The following is a 23,984-nucleotide window of genomic DNA, read 5'->3' on the forward strand; positions in this document are numbered from 1 at the left end:
GAAAGATAATGCTTTGCTCTAGATGTATACATTATCACCATTTTTTTCTACGCATTTTTATGGACGGTGCTTCAATTTCTGGATGCCAATATCGTAGAGCTCCGCCGCCAACCAGCTGAGGAAGCGTTTCACCTCTTCCTTGTCTACATTGTCGCTCCGGAAGCGTTGGCCACTAAATATTTCTTTTAACTTCAAGAACAAGTGATTATCACTAGGCGCCAGGTCTGGACTCTACGGGGGGTGGGGCATCACAGTCCATCCAATGTTTCTCAAAAGTTCCAGAATTTCGGGATACGTGAGGTTGGGCTGTGGTGTCAAAGAGCGTTACACCGGATGCCAGTCGTCCTTGCCCGGAGGTTATGGATTGCTCGCCTGAGTTTTCAAATTTTTGCACAATAACTGTCTGAGTTGACTGTTGTCCCACGATCCATGAAATCGCACCGCAGTATCCCCTTACGATCTCAAAAAACACTGCCCATGACTTTGCCACTAGAAGGAGTTTGAACTCTATATGGTGAACGACATTGCAGGAGTAGTTACAAATAAAAAGAACAAGGTATTATGTCTTAATATGAAAAGGCTCTGTACTGGCAAACTCTTCAGGAGCCAAACTACGCAAGGAACAATCACGGTTGTTCCAGATTTTAGTCAACATGGGAAAATATGAAAACTTGAAACAGTCTAAAAAAGAACGAAAGGCACATTGTTCAGGGGGTCTTATCAGCCATCGACACTGGAGCAGCGACGTCAACGCTTGCGACGGAACTGCATTGGCCAGACGCCCAACTTTGGTAGCAGTGCGAAGAAGTTTCAAGGCATCGAACGTTCTGCAGTGCTTGATGACATCGGCCGTAGACTTCAAACTGGTTTTGCTAAAGAGGAAGTTGTATTTATCTTCAGCAATTCCTTTAGGCAAAAATCCAACTTTTAACTTCTCCAGGTACTAGGTACTAGGATCGATAAACAGGACATCCACCACAACTGTTACGTAGTCAGCAGGCACTGAGTAAGTCAGGGGCGTCTTTTTAAGAGGTTGAGTGACGGGGGCGGAGATCTCAACCAGGTCAGGCCGAGCAAGAATGCAATCGACACTGTAAAGCACATTTTGATAAAAAGCTTTATATCTATAGCGTACGTCGAAAAGCACTCAGTTTAATCAAAAGTTATCTATGTGATCGCTACTAGCATGTTAACAATATGAGTATATCACAGAGTAAAATGCAAATTCTGTATGGTGTGGTTCAAGGATCCATTTTAGGGCTGTTTTTGTCCCTGGTATACATCAATGATATTACCTCAGTCCCTGGCTTTACCGTCATAATTTTAAATGCGGATGACACCAATGTCTTCTTCTGGGGAGAAAAGAAAGCAAGCTTGAAAAAGGCTGCTAATGAATACTTGCCTAATTTATCACGATGGCTTTTAAATAACAAATTGATTACAAATGCAAGTAATACAAAATACATATTATTCAAGGCCATAAATTGAAGACACTATTCAACCATAAATGCAACCTATGACGGAACTGTGATAGAAAAGGTAAAAAAACAAAAAAATTTGTGACTATGGTTCAGCTAACAGGTTTCATGGAATATGCATGTTAATAAATTAAAAGGTGATTTGGCGCTAATAATTGGGAGCATCTACACAATCAGAAGTCTGATACCCACCTCCTTAAAACAGGTATTCTATTTTTCTCTTTTTTTTCTATACTATGTTATGAATTATTGGTCGACGGAACGACGACAGCTTATAATTATAATAAATTAATTATCCCACAAGAAAGGTGCTACGCTTGTGTGAGAAATATCGAGGCAATAGGCGCAACTTACGGACAGGGCCTCTTTTCGTTAAATACAACATGGGGCACGACACCGCATCGAGTATGCAGCGTACTCAGCTACTGCTATTGCAGGTGACCGTCACCTGGGCCGTTTGCTCAGCACTTCCCGGCACGTGCAGACTGCGCACCGATGATGCGACACCACCTCGGCTTGCCTTGGTAATCACGGCGCCGAATCCAGACCAGACTTTAGCGCACATCTGGCAACGGCGATTGGGGACTACAATGGACAGCACAGAAGGAGGACTTAAAAGCCAGCCAGCAAGCGTCCACTTCGGGCACGACACCTCATCGAGTATGCAGCGTACTCAGCTACTGTTATTGCAGGTTAGTTACGTTCGGTGTGCTGCATGCTATAGGAGTAACAACTGCTGTTTGATCGCGATGTCGTGTCCACTTGAGTGGATTGATGTCATAAAGAGTTCTAATCTACATCTGTGTTCGCTCTACTCTGCAATGTTTGATTTGCTCCTCTTGCTTTCTGGCGACGTTGAGACGAACCCAGGTTCAATGTCAAAAGCTGAGGCAGATGCGTTTGCCTCGGCTCTTGAGTCGATACAGAAACTAGAGGCCGCACAAGAGGCGCTCTTGACAGAATTAAAAAGCGCAAAGGACAAACAAGGTGCCACTAATAATGAACTCATCATTCGAACAGCCAAGGTTGCGGCGCTTGAGTTGGCCACTTCCTCAGAAAACGCTGTAGATTCGAGCATGAAGGAAAAAGGAATCAAAACTTTAAGTGATGTCTCAGATCAGCTGCAAACAATAACTTCAAGATGTGAGGACGCAGAAAACAGGCTCAGACGAAGTAATTTGCGGATTTTCGGGATAGAAGATGACCCTGATGAGGACTGGGCTACCACTGAAAAGGAAGTCATAAAATTCTGCTCTGGAAAACTGCAAACTGAAACAATCAGTTCGCAATTCGAACGCGTACTTAGGCTTGGGAAATACCAAGAAGGAAAGAACAGACCTATAATAGCTAAACTAACTTTTTTTAAAGATAAGCAACGCATCTTGTCATCTGCACACAAATTAAAAGGCTTAAAATATTCAATCGGGGAAGATTTCTCCCCAGCTACGCTACACGCTAGACAGAAGCTCTTCCACAGTGAAAGCTACCTATCAAGGGGTCTTTGTTGACACTATCTTACGCAAACATACGGAGCATCATGCCCAAGCGCGAATTAGTTTGCTCTCTGCTTAACGATAACGAATCTAATATTCTTGTTCTCACCGAAACATGGCTAAATCCTGACATTACTGACGACGAAATTCTTCCTGATAACCATTCTTATAATATTTACCGCAAAGATCGAACTAGCAAGAGAGGCGGGGGCGTTCTTCCCTTATTATCGACTCGAGCTCATCTCTTGAGATTGTGTGGGTTGAAGTAAAAATAAATACGACCAAACTACCGGTAGGTGCTTGCTACCGTCCACCTGACTTCAGCACTTCTTTCGTTACAGAACTACGCAATAGCATAACCACGGCCCTCCAGCTCTGTCCTGCGCATTCTGTTTACTTATTCGGTGATTTTAACTTTCCGCTCATAAATTGGCGTAATCTATCATCATCTTGTCGAACATCTGTGGATTTTCTTAACTTAACTTTAGATCTTAACCTGTTCCAGGTCGTTAACAAACCAACCCGCGGTACCAACATTCTAGACCTTATACTCACCAACAGCACCGAAAAAATTGAATCTGTAGTTCATCTAAACGGCTTTAGCGATCACGACCTTCTTCAGGTAACAATCTGTGTTCCACTACCCTTTTCAGGGATCATAAAGAAAATATTACGTGATTATAATAAAGCAAAATACTCTAAAATAAACGATGAATTTGAAGTATTTTTCAACCGCACGTTACTTCCTTGTTTTTATAATCACTCGGTGGAAGATAACTGGGTATGTTTCAAGAATAAAATGTCTACTCTAATTAACAAATATATCCCGTTGATCTCGATAACAAATGACAAAACAAATCCTTGGTTTACTAATGCCCTACGTAAGCTCAGGAATAAAAAGAAACGTCGGTACAATACCGCTAAACGCGTCAATAATGCTCCTTCGTGGGAAAGGTACAGCATTTGCTTAAAAACGTACTGCTCTGCTTTAGCTGCAGCTAAAATAAATAATTCACAGATTTACCTTCTCTCTTAAATTCGAATCCAAAAAAGTTTTGGCGAGTTATATCAACTGACCGTGACTCTTACCAGATAGCTTTACATAGCGATACAAATACTCCCTCCATGACAATGTGTGCCCCTCTGCGTTTAATACGTTTTTTTTTCATCGATTTTCAGCCGCGAGGATCATACCAATGTACCTGATGTTGCTGATTTTGACTGGCAATTCATGGAATGTATTGAAATCTCGGTGGAGGGAATTGCATGCCTTAATAATAATTTGAAGTTTTCTACTTCATCTGGTATTGACAATATTAGTTCCAAGATATTAAAAAATACCATTTCTATATCCAGTAACATTCTGTACCATATATTCAAGCAGTCTTTGTCATCGGGACAGCTCCCAAATGACTGGAAAATGCCCAAAATCATACCCATATTTAAAACGAGGGATAAACACTCCCCGGAAAACTACCGTCCAATTTCATTGACCTGCATTTACTGCAAGATGCTCGAACATATAATGGCTACTTATATTTATAATCACCTAGAGTCCAATAATTTCTTTTTTCGCCGTCAACATGGTTTCAGGAAAGGATTATCATGTGAGACACAGTTACTCGAATTCACGACTGATCTGCACCTTAACATGAACAATAACCAGCAGACCGATTGCATTTTCCTTAACTTTTCCAAAGCATTTGATCGTGTAGCTCATTGTTGCCTTATTGCTAAATTAACTGCACTTCGAATTGACTCCTTCACTCTAACATGGCTTCGTAATTTTCTTTCGAATCGTCAACAGTTCACAGTAGTCAATAATATTGCTTCGTGTCCTACTTATGTTACTTCTGGTGTGCCTCAGGGCAGTGTTTTGGGCCCTTTACTCTTCCTAATTTACATAAATAATTTGCCACCTAATGTTTCTTCTCGTTTACGTATTTTCGCTGACGACTGCATTATTTACAGATCAATTAACAGTACTGACGACCACCTGGCCCTTCAAAATGACCTTAGCCTAATTCATAGTTGGTGTAACACCTGGTTAATGGCTTTAAATGTGTCAAAATGTCAGGTAATTTCTTTTAGTCGTAAGCGTGACAACTCACATTTTTTATACAACGTCAGTAATAATGAATAGTTACATACAGTATCGTATAAATATTTGGGTGTTCACCTAACCGAGAACCTCTCTTGGACAGACCATATTACAGCCGTTTGCGCAAAAGCTTCAAGGACATTAGGTTACCTACGTGGTAATCTGAGTAATTCACCTTCCCACATCCGCAAATTGGCCTATCTGACATTTGTTCGTCCTCAGCTCGAGCATGCATCTTCCATTCGGTCCCCATATCCTACATACTTAATCGACATGATTGAATCAGTCCAGAACCGAGCTGCCCGTTTCATTTCACGTAATTATAGCCATCACTCCAGCGTAACGCAAATGAAAGTCGATGATTCCATACAGCCTTTAGTTCTTCGCCGTAATATCGCTCTGCTATCCTTGTTTCACAAATATGTTTATAATGCCACACAATCCACACTACCTATCCAGACCGCCTCGAACACGTCTCGTCGTTTAAATAACCACTTAAGCTTTGCGCGCATGTACGGTACGAAACATGCTTTTAACTTTTCCGCACTCCCTACCGCCATTTGCTTTTGGAATAATCTGCCTGATCACATTGCTTCCGAGTCAGATCAAGAAAAATTTCGTCATCTCCTACAGGAGCATTGTTCATAATAGCACTTACAAATAACTTCATCTTGTTTCTTACACTTTGCAATCGGCTTCGAACTTCTTGTGATATTTGTGATGTATTGCTATCTCGCTCCTGTGAATTGCTATTTTATGCTGCGTCGTGTGTTCGCTTGTATGACCTGTATATATTATTGCTTTTTTGCGTCTTTTTTCCTGAATATCACTTCAAGAATTATACTCCCTGATATGTTCATTCTTTGTGTATTTTACTTTCTAGTATTAATGCCTTACGTTAAGTTTTACTCATGTTTTTTTCTTAAGTGTACCTTTGTGGCCTTTCATTACTACAGTTGCTCGTGTTTTATGGTTTTATCTTGGTAATAATGTTGGTGAGCCCTGAATTGAGGTGTATTTTTTGTATACCACTTTAGAAGGCTGCTTACTCTGTAACCACCCTTACACAATGCCCCCATAGGGTCTGTAAGGTATTTTAAATAAATAAATAAATAAATAAATGCAAACTAGGTCTACTACTTTAAACTGCTGCAGTGGGTTAATCGAACCAAACCACTTATCACTGCAGGAGAACACAGCTGTGCATACCCGATCCGTGATCATAAACGGAGAACGCCTGTGGTGCAAACTAATTATGGTCGCCAAAAGCTAAATTTTCTGTCTGCTAAGGTGTTGAATACCTCTGGAATGCACATGGTTTTCTACAAATCCTTTACTGTTTAGGAATGGAAATGCAGACACTTCTTGGTTAATTAGCCGGTGTGGTGGCTGAGTGTTATGGCGCTCAGCTGCTGGACCGAAAGACGCGGGTTTGATCCAGGCCGCAGCAGTCGAATTTTGATGAAGGCGAAATTCTAGAGGCCCGTGTGCTGTGCGATGTCAGTGCACAATAAAGAACCCCAGGTGGTCTTAATTTCCGGAGCTCTTCACTACGGTGTCTCTCATAGCCTTAGTCACATTGGGACGTTAGAGCCCTATAAACCAAACCAAACTTCTTGGTTAATTCATTAAGTTTATACAAAACTCATTGATACCTGTTATTACTAGGCCGTGACCAAATTGGTTGAATCGCCAATACGTGTTCCGCGGTTTACACATGGATTAAGGTAAGAAATGCTTGCCATTGGATACAAAAATTATTCTGGTGTCCTAGTTTTGCTTTTGTTGTTCATGATGGAGAGATGGCACAGGAAGAACACGATGTCGGAAAGCGAATGACGCGTGTTACATGTGCGTTATCTTTTCGTCATGAACGTTATCCAACTCACCGAACTTTCGGCTTCGCTTTTCTTGTATACTGGTTTAGATTTTTGTATTGCAAGTTTCGCACTTCATGTTTTTTATTGCTTGTGCCCTTTGCATGCAATCCTGGATGTGTCAGCAGAAGCCGCGTATTCTTACAACGTTCGATCTTTTGAGACTGATGTTCAGGGCGGTACAATTTTTCCTTTGAAAGAGTTGTTTACATTGTATCATTACTACTGGCCGAAGTATTACGCCTGAGTTCTGTTCGTTGCTGCAAAAAATTATTAGAAGAGTCCAAGGCCTCTTCAGGCTCAGAGCATTTAGCCCTGGCCTCTTCTTAGACATTGTCTGAGGAAGGAATAAAGGAACAAAATAACAAAAAACAGACTGCCGTGGGACTCCTCGCACATACCAACCACGGAGAACTATGTATGCTGTCTTGCAAAAAGGCCTCAAGTTGTGCCTTTATTTAGGCGAGAAAAAAAATGGCAAACCGATTCCACCAGTGTGATTCCAAATTCAACGACACTTCGGTGTTGATTTATCATCACCGCAGTTCATTTCGTTAAGTTTACTCCATACCACTTTTCGTTACTTGTGGCTGCAGTACCTATCAGTACAAGAGCACAACCTCACCTTGAATAAATGCTATTCGTTTCTTACGGATGGATTATGGAATAAACAGCAGCAAAGTCAAAAATGCAGTAAGATTGGAAGTTCACCCAAATATTGTCATAAATATGGTTTCAGTTTCATAACAGCACTACCACGGAGACACCGTGTTCACAACAAATTCGCATCAAAATCTCTAAACGCCAGCGGAAACAGACCGTAAAAGAAACATACATGCCAGTTCGTAAGATAAACATACATGCCAGTACATGGCTCCCTAACCGTCGCAGGTGCAGGGGGACCTATAAAGCTAAGGACGCACTGGCGCTCAGAGGATGCCTAGCGATGGGTAGGAGTTCACTGCTTACGCTTCGCGCTTTAATGTCACCTAAATTAAGCGTATCTGTGATTTGCATGCATCGTCCTTCCGCGAAAACTGAAAGTGTCATGTGATCTCTCTTTTTATTCGATTACGGCAGGGGCTGGCGCGCACGCCGAAACCCCACTACCAAAAATTATGTGCCACAGCTTCCCCATCTAGGAAAAGAGACGGGCTTCAGCCGGCCGTAATGCAATGCACCGGCCTCCACCCGTGGACTCGGCCTCGTTGATCACCGAAGTCCCAGCACCCGGTAAAGTTAAGATGCCCGGGATCACTGATTGCTTGGTGGCCGGTCTAAAGCGTCCACCATCACTTCCCCTGTGAGAACAGATGCTTGGTGAAAAGTATCTTCAGAAGATCCCACGTGGTATTGATAAAATAGGACGTATGTAGGATCTAATTTTAGGCGTTTCAGATCTGAAAATTATAGGTCGAAATAGGAAATGTGGCTGATTAATGCACTGATTTTTTTCATTGCAAATCGCTCTTAGCAGGACGGCTTTGATGGCGCAGCGCATGCACTCTCGAGATGCAGTTGCTTCGGGCTGACGATTGCCCCACGTGCGTGAAGGGCACGCGCGCTGCGCCTTTTTAGGAAGAAGAAGAAAACTATATGAATTGATGCTGTGAAAGGCGTCACAGCCAGGATATCTGTATCGTAGTATTTAGAACTGGCGTATTTGTGAATATTGACATTATTAAAAAAAAAGGACTGCATTGCACAATTTACTTCGATAGAGGAAGGATCGGCTTAGGTGTTTAAATATTTTCCAGGCGCAAGCACATCTAACGCTATTCGTGCTATCCCTGCGGAAATATAATTTTAGCCACAGATTTGGGATTAAATATATAAAAGCTCTCCTGATCCGCCTCGGAGTCGGTTAGATCCCGGCCGCCACCGTCGCATTTCAATAGAGAGGTAATACTAGATCCCCTTTTGCTGTGCGATGCCAGTTCATGGTTCAGAACCCCATGTGGTTTAAATGATCTGGAGCTCTCTACTGCGGCGTCCCTCATAGCCTGGGTCGCTTTGGGACCTTAAACCCTACAAAGTCATAGATCACCTTCATTTCGACTAGCACATCAATCCTCCTTGGTTCTCTGTCCTCTTCAGCGCTCTTACTGCCTCTTTTGGGTTTGAACTCCCACATTACAGACCTTAACTATTTATTTACAGCATATCCGGCAGTTCCGTAGCATTCCAGCATGCTTGTGGCATAAAATAATGACAAAAACAAACATGTGAACAGACAAAAAATCAATGGCATGGTGACTACAAAACAAAGCGTTCTCACGTTCAACACACGTAATACAAGCCAAAACAACCGCACAGTACAACAGTAACTCTATTAATTACAAATTATTCATCAGTTGAGCGAAGCGGACACCGTCAACTGCGACTACATCCGCTTTAAAGCATTGCATTTCGAAATTGTTTCTCTGAAGAAAAGAATTTTATGTAATTTGTCCGACATTTAATTCCTGTATTTTTACTGCTGTAATCCCACATACTTGAGATGTAGTGGGGAGATTTCATGTATTGAGATTTCTCTTTACGACTTGAGTTACATGAATGACATGCATTTGATTCAGCCGGTTTACCTTCCGCCTTCTGCCGAAAGGTTTGAGTCCTTTGTTTGGCTTTATTTTTGCGACACTAGCTCTCTGGCAAAATTGTTTAATATAAACCTCGCCGAGCGGCTATGTATACCTGCAGTTCTATCGACCAGGCACCTTTGACGGGGGTCACATAGGTGGAACGGTATTCCAAGGGCGGTTATACTATAACTAGTGTGCCGCGTTTTTCAGTATTTGAGGAGCGCCACGAAGACTTTGTATCACGAGGTTAAGGATACCCGGGCCCTTTTTAAGCGTGTTGTTAATGTGGTGCTTAAACGAAAGATCTGCTGAAAACGCACACCTAGATATTTGACTTCTGGTACCACAACGTTAAGCCTGCAATTTTTCTTTAAATCGCTCGGTGTGCTTTTCCATCTTATTTGTAACCACTCTCAATAGCCTTGACGATTCTGCCCCGTAGGTTTGTCTTGCTTAGATAGCGCTGTTATATAGTGTCCGCCTGAGGTATATTTTAAATCTGGCGTTCACCCCATAACAGCGCCTCCCAAATGCACTCATATTCATTTTTGTTGTCCTAGTTATTTCACTGTAGTTTTCATGATGTACAGGGACTACTTTCTTTAAGTAGATGTATTTGCTTACCTCTTCCAATCCTCCAGTGCTTATCACAATCTGTTGTCTCCTTCCGAGGCTGCTCATCATCCCTTTAAATTTATTCTTATTGATTTTTACAGCCACGGTTTGGCTTTGCATATCTAGGTCCTGGATCATGCATTAAAGTGCGGCCTTTGAGTTGCTGAGCAAGGCGATGTGTTGAGCAAGCTGGAGATCGCTATAGTATTCTCTATTAGCTTTTATGCCCGCCTCTTACCAATTCAATTCTCTGTATGGTACCTGTAAAGACGCAGTAAATAGTATAGAGATATCCTGTCTCCCTGCATTATTCACTTTCTGATCAGTAGCTTATCACTTATTTTGTGAAAGACAAAGGCCATTATGCAGCACATGTTTTCATACATTCGAAACACACCCACAACCCCCCACACACAAACACACACACACACACCTACGCATGCACGCACACAGGCACGCACGCAAGCACACACACACACACACGAGGGTTGATCGAGAAATAAGGTTACCATCAATTTTAGAAACACACAGCATTGTTTATACGCAAAGAAATTTACAAGATCGGAAAGATGATGCTTTGCTCTAGATGTATACATTATCACCATTTTTTTCTACGCATTTAATGGACGTTGCTTCAATTTCGGTATGCCAATATCGTAGAACTCCGCCGCCAACCAGCTGAGGAAGCGTTTCACCTCTTCCTTGACATCATTGTCGCTCCGGAAGCGTTGCCCACCAAATATTTCTTTTGACTTGAGGAACAAGTGATTATCACTAGGCGCCAGGTCTGGACTCTACGGGGGGTGGGGCATGACAGTCCACCCAATGTTTCTCAAAAGTTCCAGAATTGCGCGAGACGTGAGGTCGGGCTTTTGTGTCATGAAGCGGTACACGGGATGCCAGTCGTCCTTGCCCGGAGGATATGGATAGCTCGCCTGAGTTTCCAAATTTTTGCACAATAGCTGTCTGAGTGGACTGTTGTCCCAGGATTAATGAAATCGCACAGCAGTATCCCCTTACAATATCAAAAAACACTGCCCATGACTTTGCCAGCAGAACGAGGTTGTTTGAACTTCTTTTCGACTGGTGGCCCTGGGTGACACCACTGCTTGGACTTCGTCATTTTTTTTATTGCACATACTGCTCTCTATGGTGACCGGCATTGCAGGAGTGGTTACAAATAAAAAGAACAAGGTATTATGTCTTAATATGAAAAGGCTCTGTACTGGCAAACTCTTCAGGAGGCAAACTACGCAAGGAACAATCACGGTTGTTCCAGATTTTAATCAACATGGGAAAATATGAAAACTTGAAACAGTCTAAAAAAGAAAGAAAAGGCACATTGTTCAGGGGGTCTAATCAGCCATCGACACTGGAGCAGCGACATCAACGCTTGCGACGGAACTGCATTGGCCAGGCGCCCAACTTTGGTAGCAGTGCGAAGAAGCTTCAAGGCATAGAACGTTCTGCAGTGCTTGATGACATCGGCCGTAGACTTCAAACTGGTTTTGCTAAAAAGGAAGTTGTATTTATCTTCAGCAATTCCTTTAAGCAAAAATCCAACTTTTAACTTCTTCAGGTACTAGGTAATAGGATCGATACCAAGCACATCCACCACAACTGTTACGTAGTCAGCATTCACTGAGTAAGTCAGGAGCGTCCTTTTAAGAGGTTGAGTGACGGGGGCGGAGATCTCAACCAGGTCAGGCCGAGCAGCTTCCTGTTCCTCTACGGATCTGATATTCTCCGCTTCCCCGTGGACACAAAGCATGTGACAATATGCACCCAGGGGCTATTTTTGGACCTCAAGAATGCATTCGACACTGTACAGCACATTTTGATAAAAAGCTTTATATCCATAGCGTACGTCGAAAAGCACTCAGTTTAATCAAAATTTATCTATGTGATCGCTACTAGCATGTTAACAATATGAGTATATCATAGAGTAAATTGCAAATTCTCTATGGTGTGGTTCAAGAATCCATTTTAGGGCTGTTTTTATCCCTGGTATACATCAATGATATTACCTCAGTCCCGGGCTTTACCATCATAATTTTACATGCGGATGACACCAATGTCTTCTTCAGTGGAGAAAAGAACGCAAGCTTGAAAAAGGCTGCTAATGAATACTTGCCTAAATTATCACGATGGCTTTTAAATAACAAATTGATTACAAATGCAAGTAATACAAAGTACATAACATTTAAGGCCATAAATTGAAGACACTATTCAACCATAAATGCGACCTATGACGAAACTGTGATAGAAAAGGTAAAAAAACAAAAATTTTTGTGCCTATGGTTTAGTTAACAGGTTTCATGGAATATGCATGTTCATATAATAAAGGGTGATTTGGCGCTAATAATTGGGAGAATCTACACAATCAGGAATCTGATACCCACCTCCTTAAAACAGGTATTCTATTTTTCTCTTTATTTCTATACAATGTTATGGATCAATGGTCGACGGAACGACGACAGCTTATAATTATAATAAATTAACTATCCCACAAGAAAGGTGCTACGCTTGTGTGAGAACTAGCGAGGCAATAGACGCAACTTACGGACAGGGCCCCTTTTCGTTAAATACAACATGGGGCACGACACCGCATCGAGTATGCAGCGTACTCAGCTGCTGCTATTGCAGGTGACCGTCACTTGGGCCGTTTGCTCAGCACTTCCCGGCACGTGCAGACTGCGCACCGATGATGCGACACCACCTCTGCTTGCCTTGGTAATCACGGCGCCGAATCCAGACCAGAATTTAGCGCACATCTGGCAACGGCGATTGGGGACTACAATGGACAGCACAGAAGGAGGACTTAAAAGCCAGCCAGCAAGCGTCCACTTCGGGCACGACACCTCATCGAGTATGCAGCGTACTCAGCTACTGTTATTGCAGGTTAGTTACGTTCGGTGTGCTGCATGCTTTAGGAGTAAAAACTGCTGTTTGATCGCGGTGTCGTGTCCACTTGAGTGGATTGATGTCTTAAAGAGTTCTAATTCTAATTTACTTCTGTGTTCGCTCTACTCTGCAATGTTTGATTTGCTCCTCTTGCTTTCTGGCGACGTTGAGACGAACCCAGGTCCAATGTCAAAAGCTGAGGCAGATGCGTTTGCCTCGGCTCTTGAGTCGATACAGAAACTAGAGGCCGCACAAGAGGCGCTCTTGACAGAATTAAAAAGCGCAAAGGACAAACAAGTTGCCACTAATAATGAACTCATCATTCGAACAGCCAAGGTTGCGGCGCTTGAGTTGGCCACATCCTCAGAAAACGCTGTAGATTCGAGCATGAAGGAAAAAGGAATCAAAACTTTAAGTGATGTCTCAGATCAGCTGCAAACAATAACTTCAAAATGTGAGGACGCAGAAAACAGGCTCAGACGAAGTAATTTGCTGATTTTCGGGATAGAAGATGACCCTGATGAGGACTGGGCTACCACTGAAAAGGAAGTCATAAAATTCTGCTCTGAAAAACAGCAAACTGAAACAATCAGTTCGCAATTCGAACGCGTATTTAGGCTTGGGAAATACCAAGAAGGAATGAACAGACCTATAATAGCTAAACTAACTTTTTTAAAGAGAAGCAACGCATCTTGTCATCTGCACACAAATTAAAAGGCTTAAAATATTCAATCGGGGAAGATTTCTCCCCAGCTACGCGACACGCTAGAAAGAAGCTGCTTGACTTCTCCAAACCTCAAAAAGTTCCTTTTAAACTGTCAGCAGATCGGCTGTTTATAAGGAATCAGACTTACGCATACGGCAAAAACACTGATACCGTTGTCATGTCGCAAAGATAGCTAGACATAAGCACTTGCTCTCGGGCTCTTCCACAGTCAAAGCTACCTATCAATGGGTCTTTGTTGACACTATCTTACGCAAACATACGGAGCATCATGCCCAAGCGCAAATTAGTTTGCTCTCTGCTTGACGATAACGAATCTAATATTCTTGTTCTTACCGAAAGATGGCTAAATCCTGACAATACTGACGACGAAATTCTTCCTGATAACCATTCTTATAATATTTACCGCAAAGATCGAACTAGCAAGAGAGGCGCGGGTGTTCATCTTGGAGTTAAAAAGTCATTATCTTCCCTTATTATCGACTCGAGCTCATCTCTTGAGATTGTGTGGGTTGAAGTAAAAATAAATACGACCAAACTACCGGTAGGTGCTTGCTACCGTCCACCTGACTTCAGCACTTCTTTCGTTACAGAACTACGCAATAGCATAACCACGGCCCTCCAGCTCTGTCCTGCGCATTCTGTTTACTTATTCGGTGATTTTAACTCTCCGCTCATAAATTGGCGTAATCTATCATCATCTTGTCGAACATCTGTGGATTTTCTTAACTTAACTTTAGATGTTAACCTGTTCCAGGTCGTTAACAAACCAACCCGCGGTACTAACATTCCAGACCTTATACTCACCAACACCCCCGAAAAAATTGAATCTGTTGTTCATCTAAACGGCTTTAGCGATCACGACCTTCTTCAGGTAACAATCAGTGTTCCACTACCCTTTTCAGGGATCACAAAAAAATATTACGTGATTATATTAAAGCAAAATACTCTAAATTAAACGATGAACTTGAAGTATTTTTCAACCGCACGCTACTTCCTTCTTTTTATAATCACTCGGTGGAAGATAACTGGGTATGTTTCAAGAATAAAATGTCTACTCTAATTAACAAATATATCCCGTTGATCTCGATAACAAATGACAAAACAAATCCTTGGTTTACTAATGCCCTACGTAAGCTCAGGAATAAAAAGAAACGTCGGTACAATACCGCTAAACGCGTCAATAATGCTCCTTCGTGGGAAAGGTACAGCATTTGCTTAAAAACGTACTGCTCTGCTTTTGCTGCAGTTAAAATTAAATATTTCTCCACAGATTTACCTTCTCTCTTAAATTCGAATCCAAAAAAGTTTTGGCGAGTTATGTCACCTGACCGTGCTGCGTCCGAGTGCTATCCCTTTCGATCAGTATTGTAAATTGTGCCGGTGTTGGTTGCTGCTGATAAGTTGAGATGCCCAGGGCAAAGAATGCCTTCGTCAGGCGTGAATTTCACGGCAACCGCTACGCTCATCGTGAAAAAGCAAAAGGATGTCCACGACCGAATGAGATCCCGAACGCCGAACGCGCCAGCTCCTCGACATCGAAGCTTTCAAGATTTTCTCTGTGCTTCCAGGAAGAGGATGTGCTACAGAGCAGCAGCCAATATGCCTCAATGGACATGGACGGCATTTTTGCCGCAATTACACAGATTTGTGTGTGCAGAGAGGTCGGTGGAAGTGTTGAGCTCATCGAAATTGTGACAAAACGGGTAGGTGTTGCAAGCGTTTACAGTTTGAACTGTGAAGGGTATAGTGCCGCACAACGATTTGAGACGTCGAAGAAAACTACTTCTGGCCGCTATGAAGCCAACCTCAGGTTAGTGTATGCCTTGAGGTCCATTGGTAAGGGAATGGCTGCAGGAAATATACTCTGTGCTATGCTAAACCTTCCTAAGCCGCCGACAAAGTTTGCGAAATACAATCAAGAGCTTCTAGGTCACATCGAAGCTGCTGCTCAGGAGTCGATGAAAAGGGCAGCTGACGAAGCTGTGCAGCTGAATGAGGGGGATAAAGACATCGCAGTTGCTCTTGATGGAAGCTGGCAGAAGCGAGGCCATACTTCCAATAACGGCATAGTCTCTGCGACCAGTGTAGACTCTGGGAAAGTGCTGGATGTGGAGGTTTTGTCTAAACGTTGTCCAAAGTGCAGCATCAAGGGTACAAACAGTGACCCCCTTCATAGAGAGGTGTGCCAAAGCAACTACCAAGGCACCAGCGGTGGAATGGAAGTCGCAGGAGCACTGAAAATTTTCGGCAGGAGTGAGGAGCTTCACGGCGTTCGATACGTCAAATACCTTGGGGATGGTGACAGCAAGGCTTTTATGGCTGTGAAGGCACAAATGCCATATGGTGATTCCGCTGAAATATCCAAGGTTGAGTGCATAGGGCACGTGCAAAAAAGGATGAGCACAAGGTTACGAAGGCTAAAAAAAGTAAACAAAGCAGGAAAACTCTCTGATGGAAAGAGCCTCTCAGGCCGAGGCCGACTGACTGATGCAGTAATAGACAAGCTCCAGACGTACTATGGTTTGGCCATCAGAAGAAATGTAGGAAACCTGGATGAAATGCGAAAGGCCGTTTGGGCAACCTTCTTCCACTTATCGGCCACAGACGATGACCCATGCCATGGACTTTGCCCAAAGGGACCTGATACGTGGTGTGCCTTCAACAGAAGTCAGTCAGAGGGCAAGCCATTTTTCCACAAGGAGAGTTTGCCTGCATCTGTCTTGGAGGCTATCAAACCCATTTATAGGGAGCTATCGAAGGCTGAGCTCCTAGAGAAGTGCCTGCATGGGCGAACTCAAAATGCAAATGAGTCGTTCAACCATGTTGTTTGGGAACGCGCGCCAAAGAATGTGTTTGTTAGGCTTCGGACCCTACGGATGGCAACACTGGATGCTGTTCTTTCATTTAATGATGGTAGCATCGCACGGGCCAACGTTTTGAAGGCGTGTGGATTGAACCCAGGGAGCTACACCATCAAGTGGCTGAGGGAAGCTGACCATAAGCGCATGTACTTTGCGGACCGAGCAACACGACAGCTTACAAAAGAGGCCCGACAGTCAAAACGACAAGCCGAAAAGCGAAAAAAAGACAGCGACAGTGACTACGAAGCAGGGGGTATTAAACTAATTACTATGGAGGCGTTTCTGCGAATAAAAAATGGTTTTTCACATCTTTTTTCTCTTTACGCTCTATTATCTCAAAACAGTGTTTTTTTCTTACAAAGGTACCATTATTTCCAATGCCTTTCAAGACAGACGGCTGATTTTTTTTTGCAATCATCTACATAAGTGTTGCCAACTACTGAACTAGAATTAAGCAATTTCACTGAGCAGTTATTCTGTTATGAATTTTGAAATGCGCAAAGAAAGGCCAGATTTGTGTACTACCGGAAAAAATTTTATTAAAAATCGAATTTTCAACACAATTCAAATATTCTAGTTCAGTAAAAAGAACACACAATTTGGCAAACAATGATATATGTACCTCAACATGGCCTAAAATGCATGGGAAGTATAGGGCTTACCCTGTGCCCTTAATACGTTTTTTTTCATCGATTTTTTCAGCCGCGAGGATCATACCAATGTACCTGATGTAGCTGATTTTGACTGGCAATTCATGAAATGTATTGAAATCTCGGTGGAGGGAATTGCATGTCTTATTATTAATTTGAAGTTTTCTACTTCATCTGGTATTGACAATATTAGTTCCAAGGTATTAAAAAAATACCATTTCTATATCCAGTAACAATCTGTACCATATACTCAAGCAGTCTTTGTCATCGGGACAGCTGCCCAATGACTGAAAAATGCCCAAAATCATACCCTTATTTAAAACTGGGGATAAACAATCCCCGGAAAACTACCGTCCAATTTCATTGACCTGCATTTGCTGCAAGATGCTCGAACATATAATGGCTACTCATATTTATAATCACCTAGAGTCCAATAATTTCTTTTTTCGCCATCAACATGGTTTCAGGAAAGGATTATCATGTGAGACACAGTTACTCGAATTCACGACTGATCTGCACCTTAACATGAACAATAACCAGCAGACCGATTGCATTTTCCTTGACTTTTCCAAAGCATTTGATCGTGTAGCTCATTGTCGCCTTATTGCTAAATTAACTGCACTTCGAATTGACTCCTTCACTCTAACATGGCTTCGTAATTTTCTTTCGAATCGTCAACAGTTCACAGTAGTTAATATTATTGCTTCGTGAACTACTTACGTTACTTCTGGTGTGCCTCAGGGCAGTGTTTTGGGCCCTTTACTCTTCCTAATTTACATAAATAATTTGCCACTTAATTTTTCTTCTCGTTTACGTATTTTCGCTGACGACTGCATTATTTACAGATCAATTAACAGTACTGACGACCACCTGGCCCTTCAAAATGACCTTAGCCTAATTCATAGTTGGTGTAACACCTGGTTAATGGCTTTAAATGGGTCAAAATGTCAGGTAATTTCTTTTAGTCGTAAGCGTGACAACTCACATTTTTTATACAACGTCAGTAATAATGAATTCTTACATACAGTATCGTATAAATATTTGGGTGTTCACCTAACCGAGAACCTCTCTTGGACAGACCATATTACAGCCGTTTGCGCAAAAGCTTCAAGGACATTAGGTTACCTACGTGGTAATCTGAGTAATTCACCTTCCCACATCCGCAAATTGGCCTATCTGACATTTGTTCGTCCTCAGCTCGAGCATGCATCTTCCATTTGGTCCCCATATCCTACATACTTAATCGACATGATTGAATCAGTCCAGAACCGAGCTGCCCGTTTCATTTCACGTAATTATAGCCATCACTAAAGCGTAACGCAAATGAAAGTCGATGATTCCATACAGCCTTTAGTTCTTCGCCGTAATATCGCTCTGTTATCCTTGTTTCACAAATATGTTTATAATGCCACACAATCCACACTACCTATCCAGACCACCTCGAACACGTCTCGTCGTTTAAATAACCACTTAAGCTTTGCGCGCATGTACGGTACGAAACATGCTTTTAACTTTTCCGCACTCCCTACCGCCATTTGCTTTTGGAATAATCTGCCTGATCACATTGCTTCCGAGTCAGATCAAGAAAAATTTCGTCATCTCCTACAGGAGCATTGTTCATAATAGCACTTACAAATAACTTTATCTTGTTTCTTACACTTTGCAATCGGCTTCGAACTTCTTGTGATATTTGTGATGTATTGCTATCTCGCTCCTGTGAATTGCTATTTTATGCTGCGTCGTGTGTTCACTTGTATGACCTGTATATATTATTGCTTTTTTGCGTCTTTTTTCCTGAATATCACTTCAAGAATTATACTCCCTGATATGTTCATTCCTTGTGTATTTTACTTTCTAGTATTAATGCCTTACGTTAAGTTTTACTCATGTTTTTTTCTTAAGTGTACCTTTGTGGCCTTTCATTACTACAGCTTCTCGTGTTTTATGGTTTTATCTTGGTAATAATGTTGGTGAGCCCTGAATTGAGGTGTATTTTTTGTATACCACTTTAGAAGGCTGCTTACTCTGTAACCACCCTTACACAATGCCCCCATAGGGTCTGTAAGGTATTTTAAATAAATAAATAAATAAATGCAAACCAGGTCTACTACTTTAAACTGCTGCAGTGGGTTAATCGAACCAAACCACTTATCACTGCAGGAGAACACAGCTGTGCATACCCGATCCGTGATCATAAACGGAGAACGCCTGTGGTGCAAACTAATTATGGTCGCCAAAAGCTAAATTTTCTGTCTGCTAAGGTGTTGAATACCTCTGGAATGCACATGGTTTTCTACAAATCCTTTACTGTTTAGGAATGGAAATGCAGACACTTCTTGGTTAATTAGCCGGTGTGGTGGCTGAGTGTTATGGCGCTCAGCTGCTGGACCGAAAGACGCGGGTTTGATCCAGGCCGCAGCAGTCGAATTTCGATGAAGGCGAAATTCTAGAGGCCCGTGTGCTGTGCGATGTCAGTGCACGTTAAAGAACCCCAGGTGGTCTTAATTTCCGGAGCTCTTCACTACGGTGTCTCTCATAGCCTTAGTCACATTGGGACGTTAGAGCCCTATAAACCAAACCAAACTTCTTGGTTAATTCATTAAGTTTATACAAAACTCATTGATACCTGTTATTACTAGGCCGTGACCAAATCGGTTGAATCGCCAATACGTGTTCCGCGGTTTACACATGGATTAAGGTAAGAAATGCTTGCCATTGGATACAAAAATTATTCTGGTGTCCTAGTTTTGCTTTTGTTGTTCATGATGGAGAGATGGCACAGGAAGAACACGATGTCGGAAAGCGAATGACGCGTGTTACATGTGCGTTATCTTTTCGTCATGAACGTTATCCAACTCACCGAACTTTCGGCTTCGCTTTTCTTGTATACTGGTTTAGATTTTTGTATTGCAAGTTTCGCACTTCATGTTTTTTATTGCTTGTGCCCTTTGCATGCAATCCTGGATGTGTCAGCAGAAGCCGCGTATTCTTACAACGTTCGATCTTTTGAGACTGATGTTCAGGGCGGTACAATTTTTCCTTTGAAAGAGTTGTTTACATTGTATCCTTACTACTGGCCGAAGTATTACGCCTGAGTTCTGTTCGTTGCTGCAAAAAATTATTAGAAGAGTCCAAGGCCTCTTCAGGCTCAGAGCATTTAGCCCTGGCCTCTTCTTAGACATTGTCTGAGGAAGGAATAAAGGAACAAAATAACAAAAAACAGACTGCCGTGGGACTCCTCGCACATACCAACCACGGAGAACTATGTATGCTGTCTTGCAAAAAGGCCTCAAGTTGTGCCTTTATTTAGGCGAGAAAAAAAATGGCAAACCGATTCCACCAGTGTGATTCCAAATTCAACGACACTTCGGTGTTGATTTATCATCACCGCAGTTCATTTCGTTAAGTTTACCCCATACCACTTTTCGTTACTTGTGGCTGCAGTACCTCTTAGTACAAGAGCACAACCTCACCTTGAATAAATGCTATTCGTTTCTTACGGATGGATTATGGAATAAACAGCAGCAAAGTCAAAAATGCAGTAAGATTGGAAGTTCACCCAAATATTGTCATAAATATGGTTTCAGTTTCATAACAGCACTACCACGGAGACACCGTGTTCACAACAAATTCGCATCAAAATCTCTAAACGCCAGCGGAAACAGACCGTAAAAGAAACATACTTGCCAGTTCGTAAGATAAACATACATGCCAGTACATGGCTCCCTAACCGTCGCAGGTGCAGGGGGACCTATAAAGCTAAGGACGCACTGGCGCTCAGAGGATGCCTAGCGATGGGTAGGAGTTCACTGCTTACGCTTCGCGCTTTAATGTCACCTAAATTAAGCGTATCTGTGATTTGCATGCATCGTCCTTCCGCGAAAACTGAAAGTGTCATGTGATCTCTCTTTTTATTCGATTACGGCAGGGGCTGGCGCGCACGCCGAAACCCCACTACCAAAAATTATGTGCCACAGCTTCCCCATCTAGGAAAAGAGACGGGCTTCAGCCGGCCGTAATGCAATGCACCGGCCTCCACCCGTGGACTCGGCCTCGTTGATCACCGAAGTCCCAGCACCCGGTAAAGTTAAGATGCCCGGGATCGCTGATTGCTTGGTGGCCGGTCTAAAGCGTCCACCATCACTTCCCCTGTGAGAACAGATGCTTGGTGAAAAGTATCTTCAGAAGATCCCACGTGGTATTGATAAAATAGGACGTATGTAGGATCTAATTTTAGGCGTTTCAGATCTGAAAATCATAGGTCGAAATAGGAAATGTGGCTGATTAATGCACTGATTTTTTTCATTGCAAATCGCTCTTAGCAGGACGGCTTTGATGGCGCAGCGCATGCACTCTCGAGATGCAGTTGCTTCGGGCTGACGATTGCCCCACGTGCGTGAAGAGCACGCGCGCTGCGCCTTTTTAGGAAGAAGAAGAAAACTATATGAATTGATGCTGTGAAAGGCGTCACAGCCAGGATATCTGTATCGTAGTATTTAGAACTGGCGTATTTGTGAATATTGACATTATTAAAAAAAAGGACTGCATTGTACAATTTACTTCGATAGAGAAAGGATCGGCTTAGGTGTTTAAATATTTTCCAGGCGCAAGCACATCTAACGCTATTCGTGCTATCCCTGCGGAAATATAATTTTAGCCACAGATTTGGGATTAAATATATAGAAGCTCTCCTGATCCGCCTCGGAGTCGGTTAGATCCCGGCCGCCACCGTCGCATTTCAATAGAGAGGTAATACTAGATCCCCTTTTGCTGTGCGATGCCAGTTCATGGTTCAGAACCCCATGTGGTTTAAATGATCTGGAGCTCTCTACTGCGGCGTCCCTCATAGCCCGGGTCGCTTTGGGACCTTAAACCCTACAAAGTCATAGATCACCTTCATTTCGACTAGCAGATCAATCCTCCTTGGTTCTCTGTCCTCTTCAGCGCTCTTACTGCCTCTTTTGGGTTTGAACTCCCACATTACAGACCTTAACTATTTATTTACAGCATATCCGGCAGTTCCGTAGCATTCCAGCATGCTTGTGGCATAAAATAATGACAAAAACAAACATGTGAACAGACAAAAAATCAATGGCATGGTGACTACAAAACAAAGCGTTCTCACGTTCAACACACGTAATACAAGCCAAAACAACCGCACAGTACAACAGTAACTCTCTTAATTACAAATTATTCATCAGTTGAGCGAAGCGGACACCGTCAACTGCGACTACATCCGCTTTAAAGCATTGCATTTCGAAATTGTTTCTCTGAAGAAAAGAATTTTATGTAATTTGTCCGACATTTAATTCCTGTATTTTTACTGCTGTAATCCCACATACTTGAGATGTAGTGGGGAGATTTCATGTATTGAGATTTCTCTTTACGACTTGAGTTACATGAATGACATGCATTTGATTCAGCCGGTTTACCTTCCGCCTTCTGCCGAAAGGTTTGAGTCCTTTGTTTGGCTTTATTTTTGCGACACTAGCTCTCTGGCAAAATTGTTTAATATAAACCTCGCCGAGCGGCTATGTATACCTGCAGTTCTATCGACCAGGCACCTTTGACGGGGGTCACATAGGTGGAACGGTATTCCAAGGGCGGTTATACTATAACTAGTGTTCCGCGTTTTTCAGTATTTGAGGAGCGCCACGAAGACTTTGTATCACGAGGTTAAGGATACCCGGGCCCTTTTTAAGCGTGTTGTTAATGTGGCGCTTAAACGAAAGATCTGCTGAAAAAGCACACCTAGATATTTGACTTCTGGTACCACAACGTTAAGCCTGCAATTTTTCTTTAAATCGCTCGGTGTGCTTTTCCATCTTATTTGTAACCACTCTCAATAGCCTTGACGATTCTGCCCCGTAGGTTTGTCTTGCTTAGATAGCGCTGTTATATAGTGTCCGCCTGAGGTATATTTTAAATCTGGCGTTCACCCCATAACAGCGCCTCCCAAATGCACTCATATTCATTTTTGTTGTCCTTGTTATTTCACTGTAGTTTTCATGATGTACAGGGACTACTTTCTTTAAGTAGATGTATTTGCTTACCTCTTCCATTCCTCCAGTGCTTATCATAATCTGTTGCTCTCTTCCGAGGCTGCTCATCATCCCTTTAAATTTATTGTTATTGATTTTTACAGCCACGGTTTGGCTTTGCATATCTAGGTCCTGGATCATGCATTAAAGCGCGGCCTTTGAGTTGCTGAGGAAGGCGATGTCATCAGCAAGCTGGAGATCGCTATGGTATTCTCTATTAGCTTTTATGCCCGCCTCTTACCAATCCAATTCTCTGTATGGTACCTGTAAAGACGCAGTGAATAGTATAGAGATATCCTGTCTCCCTGCATTATTCACTTTCTGATCAGTAGTTTATCACCTATTTTGTGAAAGACAAAGGCCATTATGCAGCACATGTTTTCATACATTCGAAACACACCCACAACCCCCCCCCACACACACACACCTACGCATGCACGCACACAGGCACGCACGCAAGCACACAGACACACACACGAGGGTTGATCGAGAAATAAGGTTACCATCAATTTTAGAAACACACAGCATTGTTTATACGCAAAGAAATTTACAAGATCGGAAAGATGATGCTTTGCTCTAGATGTATACATTATCACCATTTTTTTCTACGCATTTAATGGACGTTGCTTCAATTTCGGTATGCCAATATCGTAGA

General features: G+C 42.5%; 2 non-coding genes across 2 annotated transcripts; both read right to left on the reverse strand.

Annotated features, from left to right (window-relative positions):
* Positions 1 to 8,026: 8,026 nt before the first annotated feature.
* Positions 8,027 to 8,190, reverse strand: LOC144116550 (U1 spliceosomal RNA). The gene has a single exon (XR_013311882.1). It is a non-coding gene; the product is annotated as a U1 spliceosomal RNA (small nuclear RNA).
* A 13,023-nt stretch (positions 8,191 to 21,213) lies between these two features.
* Positions 21,214 to 21,377, reverse strand: LOC144116551 (U1 spliceosomal RNA). The gene has a single exon (XR_013311883.1). It is a non-coding gene; the product is annotated as a U1 spliceosomal RNA (small nuclear RNA).
* Between the last annotated feature and the right edge of the window lie 2,607 nt (positions 21,378 to 23,984).

The sequence above is a fragment of the Amblyomma americanum genome, chromosome 1, assembly GCF_052857255.1.
Source record: "Amblyomma americanum isolate KBUSLIRL-KWMA chromosome 1, ASM5285725v1, whole genome shotgun sequence".
NCBI classification, from domain to species: domain Eukaryota; kingdom Metazoa; phylum Arthropoda; class Arachnida; order Ixodida; family Ixodidae; genus Amblyomma; species Amblyomma americanum.